The 11,490-nt window shown below is 37.3% G+C and overlaps 1 pseudogene; it reads left to right on the plus strand.

Annotated features, from left to right (window-relative positions):
• Positions 1 to 177: 177 nt before the first annotated feature.
• On the plus strand, positions 178 to 1,606 carry LOC122139704 (annotated as a pseudogene).
• Positions 1,607 to 11,490: the final 9,884 nt, after the last annotated feature.

Genomic DNA, 11,490 nt, shown 5'->3' on the forward strand with positions numbered 1-11,490 from the left:
GAGGGTCCCGCCGCCGGAGGGAGGAGTCCCAAACACACGCTGTGCTGAGCTGCTGGAAAATTCCACTTAGTGTTTACGCTTTACATTTACAGCTACACTGTCGAAACAAGCGTCTGCGATTCCGGTAAGTTAGGCTGCACCCCTCTATCGCCGGCGGAGCACTAAATCTTTGGGAGCATGGAGCTGGATCGAAGGCTGCTGCTGGCTCACGCCGGCGCCGCGCACGCCCTCTCCGTTATAAGCGGGACTCCCTGGTGGTCGTGCCGCTCGCTCTGAACGGATCCGCTTTCAGTGGGGGAGGTGCGCGCCTGTTTAGTCAGGGCTTCTGGAGGACGGAGAACCTGACGCTGGGCGAGGGAGAGTCCAGAGAGGTCACTCATCTGTGCTGCAGCAGTGGGTGGTCCGTTAGCGGCGTGCCAGTTCGCCACGTTCGTCGGTGTGTTCACCGTACTGTACGGCGCTGTTCAGCTGTGAGGAGCCTGTTCTAACCTCCACCGGCGGCACGTACCAGTGAGTCCTAATCGTTGACATAAAACGTCAATAGTTACAATTAAACCTTAAACGCTACAGATTCTTTTATGGTACTATACACAACCTATGTAACTATATAGGCATATTTTATCAACAACATTAACTTAATATAAGTAAAAACCGTAAAATGATCAACAATTTGGAAAATGTTTTCAGCTTTTTTTTTATTATTTGTGTATATTAAATATGTATGTTGTATATTTGTACAATAAAATATTTTATGTAATTACTATTAATTTCATTTGAATTTCAGTTTTATTTAATATGCTTTAATTCATTAACGAAATATAGATAATATGTGATATACTTATTAAGAATTCAGTTTAATGGTATTTAATATCGAATATTAAAACCAAATGTTTTATTCAAATCCAAGATATTACAATAGTTTTATTGTGTGTATATTCAATTATTTATTACTTAATGGATGATAAAATAATTAAACCAATTCCCCACACACTTTTGTTTACTTTAAGGAAAAAATTCACGTTTTGGATACAAAAAAATGTATAAAGTAGATTTTGTGTAACAATATGTATATATCTTATCAATTAGTTATTTTAATTGAATACTTAAATATATTAAATTGGCACCCAACATACGTTTTTGTTTATATTGTATGTTTATTAAGGAAAATAACGTTCTCTAATACAACAAATCTGAAAATATTTTGTTTTGATTTTTTTTTTAATTTTTGGTTTGTGTTATTTTGATGGTTTTTGTTGTATGTGTATATATATATATAATATATCTATATATATATAAATATAATATATTATATATATACTATAACACACAACACATACAGACATTTATATGGATACGGTTATATGGTCATTGGAAAGACCAACCTACTGATCCATTGGTAATCAGTTCCCTCCTTCTCCTGCGCACGCTCTTCTCTGCCTTCCGCACGCTGCTGCTCTGGTCTGTGTGTGCTCTTCCTCTCTGAGGGCCAGTGTTCCTCTCACCTGGGCCTGGTGTCCTGTGCAACACGTGTACAGACCATAACACCAGACCCTACAGGTACACAAATCTTTGTGAAACTGTTTGTGTAGCACTTTACACATCTTAGTGCGGTCCAAAAGATTATTCATGATTAACTTGAATCCAAATAAAAGTTTTTTTGTTTACAATATAGGTACTGTTTATTATGATTTATAAAATACACACATATTCATATATAGTTTGAAAAATTTGAAATGTATATATTTTATTTTATATTAATAATATAAATATAATTTAATATATAAACAACATTTTTTCTCTAATTATATACACATGTGGTTGTATTTATAGGACAGATAATAGCCATTTGACACTTCATATAGGTATTGAAACAAAAAACTTTTATTTTGGATGCCGATAATCACGATTAATTGTTTTACAGCACGCACATACATTCTGCATTCAAACAGCTTTAGAGACTTGCTTATGGTCCAGAAAAATCAAAAAGCATGCCCACTTTTTTTTGTCACCCTCAGATTCCAGATTTCAAATTAGTTGTTTCTCGCGAAGGGGAAAACCAGGAAACACGAGAGCCAATATTGTCCTATCTAACAACGGCTCTGGACCCCAATTGACCCCTATGACTGGTTTTGGGTGTCCGGGGTCCACACACCACACACACACACACATATATATATATATATATATTGCACTATTAATGCATTGCTCTTGCATATGCAAGATATCGTCTAACTTTATATGTTCAGCCATATAATGAAATTGTAAGTGAATGGGAAGGAAAGATCAGCCTGCTGCATAAAGCGCTCACAAGCCCGACCCATGCCTGTTTTGTACCGTGTAATTGTATACGCATACAGCGTGATTCTTTGCATACAGCTACAGGGTACTTTCACCAAATCAGACGTCTTCTTTCCAGGTGAAGGTTTCATATGAAGCTGTTTGAAGGGATGCAGTTCTGTTCAAAATCCACTTTTTGGCTGAATATTGCATCAAGCGTATTTTATGTGATGGAAATTCAAAGACAGGGAGAAGCTGAAAAACAAGAATGTTGCCCATCCTTTTTGAATCTGGAACCTTTACCTGGAGGATTGTTGTGAAACACAAACAGGTGAATAACAAGAAACCCCGAAGTATGCTAGTGGACAGGGGTGAGAGAGTAAAGAGTAAGTGCATCAGTGTAGGGCCTGTGGGTAACACTTGGTGGATGATACGGTACGTGTGGTTTATTTAACTAGTACTGATAGTAAGGGGGAAAAAAAGTATCCAGCGGACAATAACATTGGTGGGTCCTCTATTGTGTGATCAACTAGGCCTTTATTCACGTGACGTAAAGGTATGAGTATAAACAGTAGTGATCCAAAATTGACTTCTCTAGGGGTTGCTAAGTCGTGGTTGTTTTGTTTTGTTTTAATAAAATCATTCTCAAGTTTCCACCAAAATGGCAAAAGCATGGTAAACGCAAACAAAGAAAATTTATTGAATACAAATTACGTTATTAAACAATTAATTAATGTAATACCAGACTATAAAAATTACTTGAATTGTTTAAAATAAACCACACAGTACCTCAAAATAGTCAATGTTACATAACAACGATAGATTTGTGGTGTCCAGTATTGTGCAGGATATAAATAGTTTTAAATTATGTGCTTATATTATCATTGAGCCGACTAAGACGTCTTGTACAAGTCAACACATAAAAACAACAAGAAATAATCTTTGTTTTTTATCCATGGATTTGGGAAAATATTAAGGTGTGACATGCACAATAAAGCAGTTAATTGCAATTACTTCTTTCATCTAAGTTGCATTCACTGACGCATATAATTATACTTTAAATTTAAGCTGTGCACCTAACTACTCTTATTATCTATTATTAATTGTTTGATCAACATTCTGTATTTATTACAGATATAGAACAATCATGCGTGAATACGAAGGCCGTGTTTCCTCGACCTGTCATAGTTGTCAGTAAAATGGTAAATACTGTAATTATTACTTTATCACACCAGTTTCTATACAAACTGAATAAAGGCTCAGCAGTAAAGAAGGAAAGGGTTAGCTGTTTACTCATTGCTCAAGGATGCCTTTTCCTCCGTCAATACTGGCTTCTGCACACCTGTTATGCCACACGATTCCTTGGCATCTTAGGCACACCTCTAAATTCAGCTGTCTTCATCACAGTCCCTGTGTTGTAAGTCAGCACAGTCTGCAATCTGTAAGCCATGGCAATATTTCCTGGCTCAAGTGTGAGATGCCTGCATTCGATTCTGTGAGGAGGCAAAGAAATGATTAGGCAAGCACCACAGTTCCCTGTCTTAAATTATTTATATTCACGTAGTCCCGAGCCATTTGGCCGGCGTTCACTCGTAAAACATGCACACACACACACCACCCACTAAAAAGGTATCACCACATCATGGAAAAGATTAAATATGCGCAAGAGTGTCGTGACCAGACAAAATTAAACCGGTCTGCAGCAATTGTTGCTGTAGACGGAATAGGGTGAAGTCGAGCATGGTGTTGCTGCAGTATCTTCTTGACAATCTCGTGGGAAGTAGACTGATAGCCAGCGGCGAGCGGCACAACAAAGAACTTGTTTGCTGTCGAACGCTCATGAGACATACTAAATTGTGCACAGGTCATCATCATACCTGTCGATGTGACGGCTGCATAGAGTGAAGCCTGCCAGAGTGGTACGTAATAATCTCAATACTTCCTCATTTGAGAATTAATTTTTAACTTACTAATATCCTTACTAACCTCGTCGCTATATAACCATAATATTAATGTTAATTATATATATATATATTAAATATTTAATAACTATTAAATAAAGCATTCAAATTACTTCCCATCTTCAGAAATGATATTAAAATGCAAGTGGAGGAACAAGTAACCTCCAATACTTTTCCAAGAAAGGCCATTCATGATTGGTGACAGGACCAAGATTGGTCAGAGGTAGTGTCCCCCGGACCGATAGGTCTCGTTAGTTGCTGTTTCCGATCAGTGCCTGTAAAAGAAGGATTTTTTTTATCATTTCATATAACAGTCTGCGCACATGGCTCGTAAGAAAAACAGATTTATGCATTTGATTTAAACACGCAATACTATCCTGATCGTAAACCACACTATGTTAACCAAAGAAACACATTTTTAGGTCAATAAACCTAGAGCTACAACAGAGGGGAAGTGGGGAGTGTCCACCATTGTACTAGCTTTTAAACATACGCCACAGTGGGGTTGGCAGCTATCTTTGCGGATTCCCACTTACAGTTCCCGTTGCTGTCTAACACATCTATTCCCCTCAGACAGCTCATTGTGTCTCATCAGAGCCGACGTTACAGAGGTATTGCACTGTATTATCGGGCTGAAGAAGTAAAACATAAAAACATATCCTTAATGATGACCCATCCATGCTAAACGAAAACATGACATCCAGTTTCTGTGAAAGGTTCATTTTGTTCATTAACATTCCAGCACATGGCAATACGGATGTGAAAAACAAAAGTCTGATACAATATTTAATTTGATCTGATGGTGTCTAAGAATTCCTAGTTGATATCGTCGACAAGTATTACTCGGTTCATAGTCATGTTGATTTCCAGAAATTTTCTCAACCAAGTAGTACTGGACCCACCCCCTTAGCACAGCCTTCTTAGAGTTTAACTGATGTAGATGTTTGAGTTATGTTTGTTAATAATAAAAACATTAGTGCTTCTGTTGTCCTGAATAATCCTGGATTAAATATTCACTCAATCCGGGTTTCTACAATGAAAATACGACCCCACACAGCAGAACACAACTGAATTTACCACTTGCCTCCTAACCAAATAAATGTTGCTTTATGGGAGCATCAAATGAATCATGGAGCAAATGTTTCCGGAAAAAATAATACACCAAAAAAAAATAAAAAGGAATCATAGACACATTGTAACAAAACAATTAACAATGGTGCTGCTCTGGAAAATACTGTTATCCACCGGCCAAAAAGTATAAACCTGTCTAATTAAATTGTACAATGATATTCCACTAATATTTACTATTATTGCTGTTACTGGACATGATAATTGTCCATCCAACCGGGAGCTTAAATGCAGGTAATTGACCGACCCCAAAAAAAAGTCTATTAACCGACCTCCAATTTGTTATGCTTTGAAACGACAGGGTCTGTCTATGTGTTATGCGTTTCATACTGACGCAGGGTGCTGGCTTCATGCAAATGCGCCGCAAGTGTTAGCTGGCAGCTGTGTAAGGACATACCTACAGCAGGTGAACAGGGATGAACCTCTGGGATGAAGCAGTCTGGTGGCAGGGTTTAAATTTGCTGGATCCTAGTCTCGATAAGAGTGAACATTCAGTCCCCAAACCTACAGTGAAGACAGCCATATTATATATTAAAAGATAATATTTAACATGACATTTACAAGTGGAAACATTACTTAAGATGTGTAAAGTAGACATATCAGAACACACTATTAACACATTTTATAAATCGTAAATAAATATTCTTCCAAACATTATTTTCATATCAAAACATTAAACCATTTTAATTTTATACACACCTCATTTACATTATAAAATCGAAACTCAATCTAACAAAAACTTGGCTCATGCACTAGCGACACACTTTACTGGCAAGTACGAAACATGCGCTGACGGGTGACGGCTCAAGTATTAGCCCCATATCCTCTGAATAACCACTATTGAGGTATGGGTGTTATGGCTTAAGTGTAAAAAAGGGCCAAAACAAATGCATTCAACCTCGCAGGTGTATCAAATGTTACCACGTACCGCTGTGAAACCAAAAAAAAAAAAAAACCCCCCAGTCAACGATGCAGAACAGACACATCACTGGCCACTCTCCTATGACCACGCAACCTAATGACTCCAACTCAATACGGAATCAATCTACGAGGCAACACTTCACTGATAAACAGAACATCTGCAGCTGCGTGCATTGCAAGAGTTTACACCTCAAAGACTTGTGCCCACGGAATATTAAAAGCGCATTTCAGAGCGTAACCTTTGGAGGCATGTGCGGGTTTGGCGTTTAGGTTCACACAAGCGTTTGCTGAACGTCTGGTTTGAGGTGCCCTGGAATATAGAAATTTCTCAGCAGCCGTTTCACATCCTTTAAAGCATTGTCAAATTGAGTGAATACTGATTGTAGATTGTCCTACTGTGAGTCAGCTCCTTATCCCCTCTCCGCAGAAAAGTGTCACAACGTCCTCGGCACAGTAAGGCAATGCATCTCCTTCATTCAGGTCATCGACACCCCGTTGAGTCACTATTACGTATATTCCCTTGTTTGAGGATATCTGACGATAGCATTGTTTGGGCTTCAAATGTGCTCATGGCGCGACCAGGCCAGTGGGCTCCTACTTTACCTGGCTGCCCCTCAGACCCGCACTCAACTAGTAGAGGCCAAAGTCTGGTTTGGCAAGGAGAAGACCAACAACCTGCCAAGAAAATCAACTTCTGATAACTATTTATCTAGCTTAATCCGGGGATACAGCAACACGCTGGTAATAACTTTACAGCCATATCTATAGAAACAAAGGTTTATTACAATGCAGACATTTCCAAGACAGCTCTCATGCTTAGAAGATTTGGATGTGTCAACACTGGATGCATAATGATTGGCAAGGCTTCCTTCTCTCATATTTGCTCTGTCTGTGTGGTCCTTTATTTCGCTCTTTGATCTTTTTTTTTTACAAGCAAACAGAAGAGCCTTACGATGGCGGTTCCAAAACGGCACATAACCTGTGAAGATGCATAAAAAAAAGATAAAAAAAAAAAAGAAATGAGCAACACACAAATTAGAACTCAGAAATCAGAACGGAGAAGAAAAAATAGCCTCTATGGCTCTCCTCCTCCTCATTTGCATTGTTTGAATATTTTTTACTTTAATTTTAAAACAGTGTTAGTATAGTGCAATTATATTATTAATTTATGGCATGACCAAACTGACTGCAACATGCATAACTAATCACTGTTTTTGGGGTGTACGCATCCAGAATAACCTCTATAATATAATTTTGCTTAAGTCTTAATTCCAGTTTTAAAACTAACGAAATAACAACAGAAAAGAAAATAGAGGTTTCTATGTAAGTACAATGTTTTTAAAAGAAGCCACTTATGCTGACCAGGCGCAGGTTTATTGATAAAAATAATATGATATTAAATAAATTAGATTAAACAGGAAAGAAAATATATATTTTTTCTATTTAAATTTCTTTGAAAAATATATTGTAAGATTTTTAATGTTTCAAAAATATTTTAAAAGCGCAAAGTTGAATTTTCAGCAGCCATTTACTCCAGTCTAAGTTGAATTTTCAGCAGCCATTTACTCCAGTCTTCGGCGTTTTTCAGAAATCATTTAGAAATTGTTCCTCAAGAAACTTTTTTTTATTATCAGTGTTGAAAAAAATCAAAACAGTTCAACAGAAAGGATCCTGAATAAAAACGTAATGCATGTTCTATTTGTTTATACAGTGATCATTTTACATTATTTAAATGCTTCTAACCCTCTCTTTGCTCTTACCTGACATGCGGAAAAGGCATGAAGATTTTTTTCACGGTATCGGGGTGAATGATGGCCTGAAAGGAGATGAGTCAGTGACTGTAATTCCAACCTTCATTTAAAAGTGACAGTGAACAATGACCAGAAGACTGACCTGACTTCACCTTCTGAGCCTCCCAGAGTGCGAGCACAGAACACAAGTCGTTATAAAGCACTTCACCACATACCCACTACAGAAGTATCCATCAAAATGGTCCGAGATTCACCTGGTGATCTGTAATTCCTGGAGGAAGATTCCCTTGCTTAAAATCATCCAGGAGTTTGATACATTCTTTTAACGGCTCTATAAAAATAAAACAGAAATCCAGAGTTTTTAATTAGTTGATAAGAATCAGCATTTATTCTTTATAGATGTGACATAATTATGCAGGGTAAGAAGCAGTGCACTCACTGATTAAGTTAATTTAACACAGACAAGATTTCCATACCTCGTCACAAAACAAAGTGGAAGGATCGATGCTATCAATGGAAATGTCTCAACCTGCCAAGAAATGTGCTCTGAGGAAGGGAAAAACATTTCTTCAGTTCCACAAACTTACATTCTTAGCCAGAACCTAAGGAAAAAAAAAACAAACAGGACAAACCTACTCACAGCACAGGCCAAAACATGATTAAAAACATGCTGTCTTATACCTTAAATTGTCAAGAGCTGTTCTAATTTTAGTTTAGAGTTAGACTGAAATATTTTAGGGCTGCAGTGACAACGCATTGACAGGTTGTGCAGAATGTGCTCAAAGGAGCGACGACTGCCTGCATCAACATTCCTACTGTCTCTGAACCCCGGGCAGCAATGCAAGCGGTTTTATGAGAGCTAACTGTTTCAGAGGGCCCGATGGTTGAGCATGCCAAGGGTTTATTTGGCCAAAGAACACAGTGTACTAAAAAAAGCAGCTTCAATCAACTGCATCTTAATGATTTATCCAGGGGCAAGGCATACAAAAGCTGAAATCCATTGGACCTTACAATAGATGGTGAAAAGAGCAAGTGAAAATCTGACTTTGCTCGGCTAATAATCCTATTTCTAGGCTACAGGACACTCGCTTCAAAGCTGTTGCAGAGAGCCATGTGAGACATGTCTGCTGGAGAAGACTTGTTAATTATGCATGTGTTTCTGCTCCCCAGAGAATATGACAACACAGTTGAAGCAGGAAGAAATACCCTTCAGATGCATTGGTTTCACCTAAAAACAGCAGCAATAAAAAAGAGAACTGTCTGCATTTGTCAAGTGCACTTTTTGCCATGAAACCAATTGATTTTGATTCAGCCTCAGCAGAGAATGATGATAGAGACAGGGACAGACCACAGGCAAAAGACAGTGCGTTGGCAATATATTTTCAGAAATATCTTGGACCAGCTTGTCAGCGTGTCAGTGATCTTTTGTTTGGTTTTATTCCCTGTGGACCCAAAGCAGACTTAGTTGTGCAGCACATGGCTAATAATCAGATGAAAACTCGTGACTGCATCAAAAAGAACACGGAGCGAAGTATTTCATTTGGATGCATCCAGAGACAATATACGCTATATATGAGCAGACTAACAAAGGGAAGGCAGATTATACCTCGCCATTCTGCCCTCTAAGACAATGTTAATATAAGGTTCTTTTCAAATGAAGTACTGCAGTAATAATATTACACTGACATTTTTTTTAAATGTAAATGTACATTGAAATTGACAGTATGTCTCAATATAAGCAAAACAGGTGTACTGAATACGACTGATTTCAGTCACAATCAACTACAAATTTACACCGTTTTATGTTTACAACATTTTACAAGATTATAATAATAAGAAAAAAAGTAAATATATTTTAGAACATTTAGGTTTTCAGAAAATCAATTCCAAATTGTTACTGAATTCAAGTTATCATTAATGCACATATATTAAAAATACCCGAATCTACTCTAATTCTGTATTCACATTTTTTTAAGTGTTCTTGAAATTTTAAATCAGATCAAGCATGATTATCCAGTGTTGTTCAGAACCAGTATGGACATCAGAACTACCTATTGAAACATTACCATTAACAATTTTTTTTTTTGACTGATTATCATTTATGACTGAATTCACAGTATAAATAAATTGAACACAATTCGGATCTGAACGGGTTAATTAGGATGACCGCGGTGTTTCCATGGAGGCAACAGGATTTAAATAGATGGTCATTCATTTGACCGACACGAGCGCGAGAGATCTCACAGATAACATAACTGAAGAGACAATTATTTGCATTCGTTCAGTAAAAGCGGCTCTATTTAAAAATGCAAAACTTGAATACCTGGGTTCATCCTGTGTATAGCCACATTTGTTTTAGAAAAAATAATAAAAGCGTGAGGACAGGTAGGTTTTCCAGCTTTTCAGAAAAAAATATGAACTTTGACAATGGCCCGCGAGATTACTCCCACGCAATGAAAAAATAAAAGTGAACAGTGAAATTGTATTCAACAGCTTTATATAAAAAAAATAAATAAATAAAAATAAAATCCTGCCCTACTCATTTCCTGCTATTTGCATATAAAAAGAACAGCTACTGTGCATGCATCTAATGTTTTATGGGGGGTTTCTAGTATAACGGTTGCCGCTCATCACGAACAATTGCATCGGCCAGTTAAAACTGCGATGAAGCAACGAGCAAAAGACACAACGCCAAAAAAGCGTGAGAAATGGGTGACTTTCGCAGAACAGTGCTGGAGCAAAGCAAAGGTATCTACACACATATGTTGTTTATCAACGCCCATCAAAGATGCCCAGACAAAGATGCACTTTAACATCGCTGCAAACTCTTTACCTGCTCGTAACGCGGTCTTCCCAGCTGAAACACCGGACAAGACGCAGATTCCGCCATCTCAGCAGCGCTGGAGTGATGTTAAATAATAAAAAGGTCCATGAGACGGAATTTGTAAGAAGAGTCAACTCGGGTACGTGTGAAGCAATAGCTCGCAGGGGTTCATGGGAAGTGTAGTTTCCTGATGAACTCAAGACAAAGCAGAAAGAGCGCATTCCATCCACACCCATTACAATTACAAAAGTCTGAAAGATATCCATCACAATGCTAACGTTAAAAACCTGCTGATTTCTAACAATTTTGAAGTTGAGCAAAATAATTTACATCTAAAGAATTACAATGATTTGCACCAAATAGACCTTTTAACCATAAAAATACTTATCCATAAAAAAAATGAATGATTCTGAAATATCCTTTTGTTAAAACATTTATGCAACTCTTAAATGGTTTAAATTAATCATAAATTGTAAGAGTAATGTTAAATAATTTTAACCATTCAATGATTCTTAAAATATTAAATGTGTTCCGCCCCCAGTCCTAAATATGGGGATTATGTAATAAAAAAGGTCACTGAAGGAGCAGAAAACACCTACCCAGCAGTTAAAATTATTATCTCTTGAAT

The sequence above is a fragment of the Cyprinus carpio genome, chromosome B14 (assembly GCF_018340385.1).
Source record: "Cyprinus carpio isolate SPL01 chromosome B14, ASM1834038v1, whole genome shotgun sequence".
Lineage (NCBI taxonomy): Eukaryota > Metazoa > Chordata > Actinopteri > Cypriniformes > Cyprinidae > Cyprinus > Cyprinus carpio.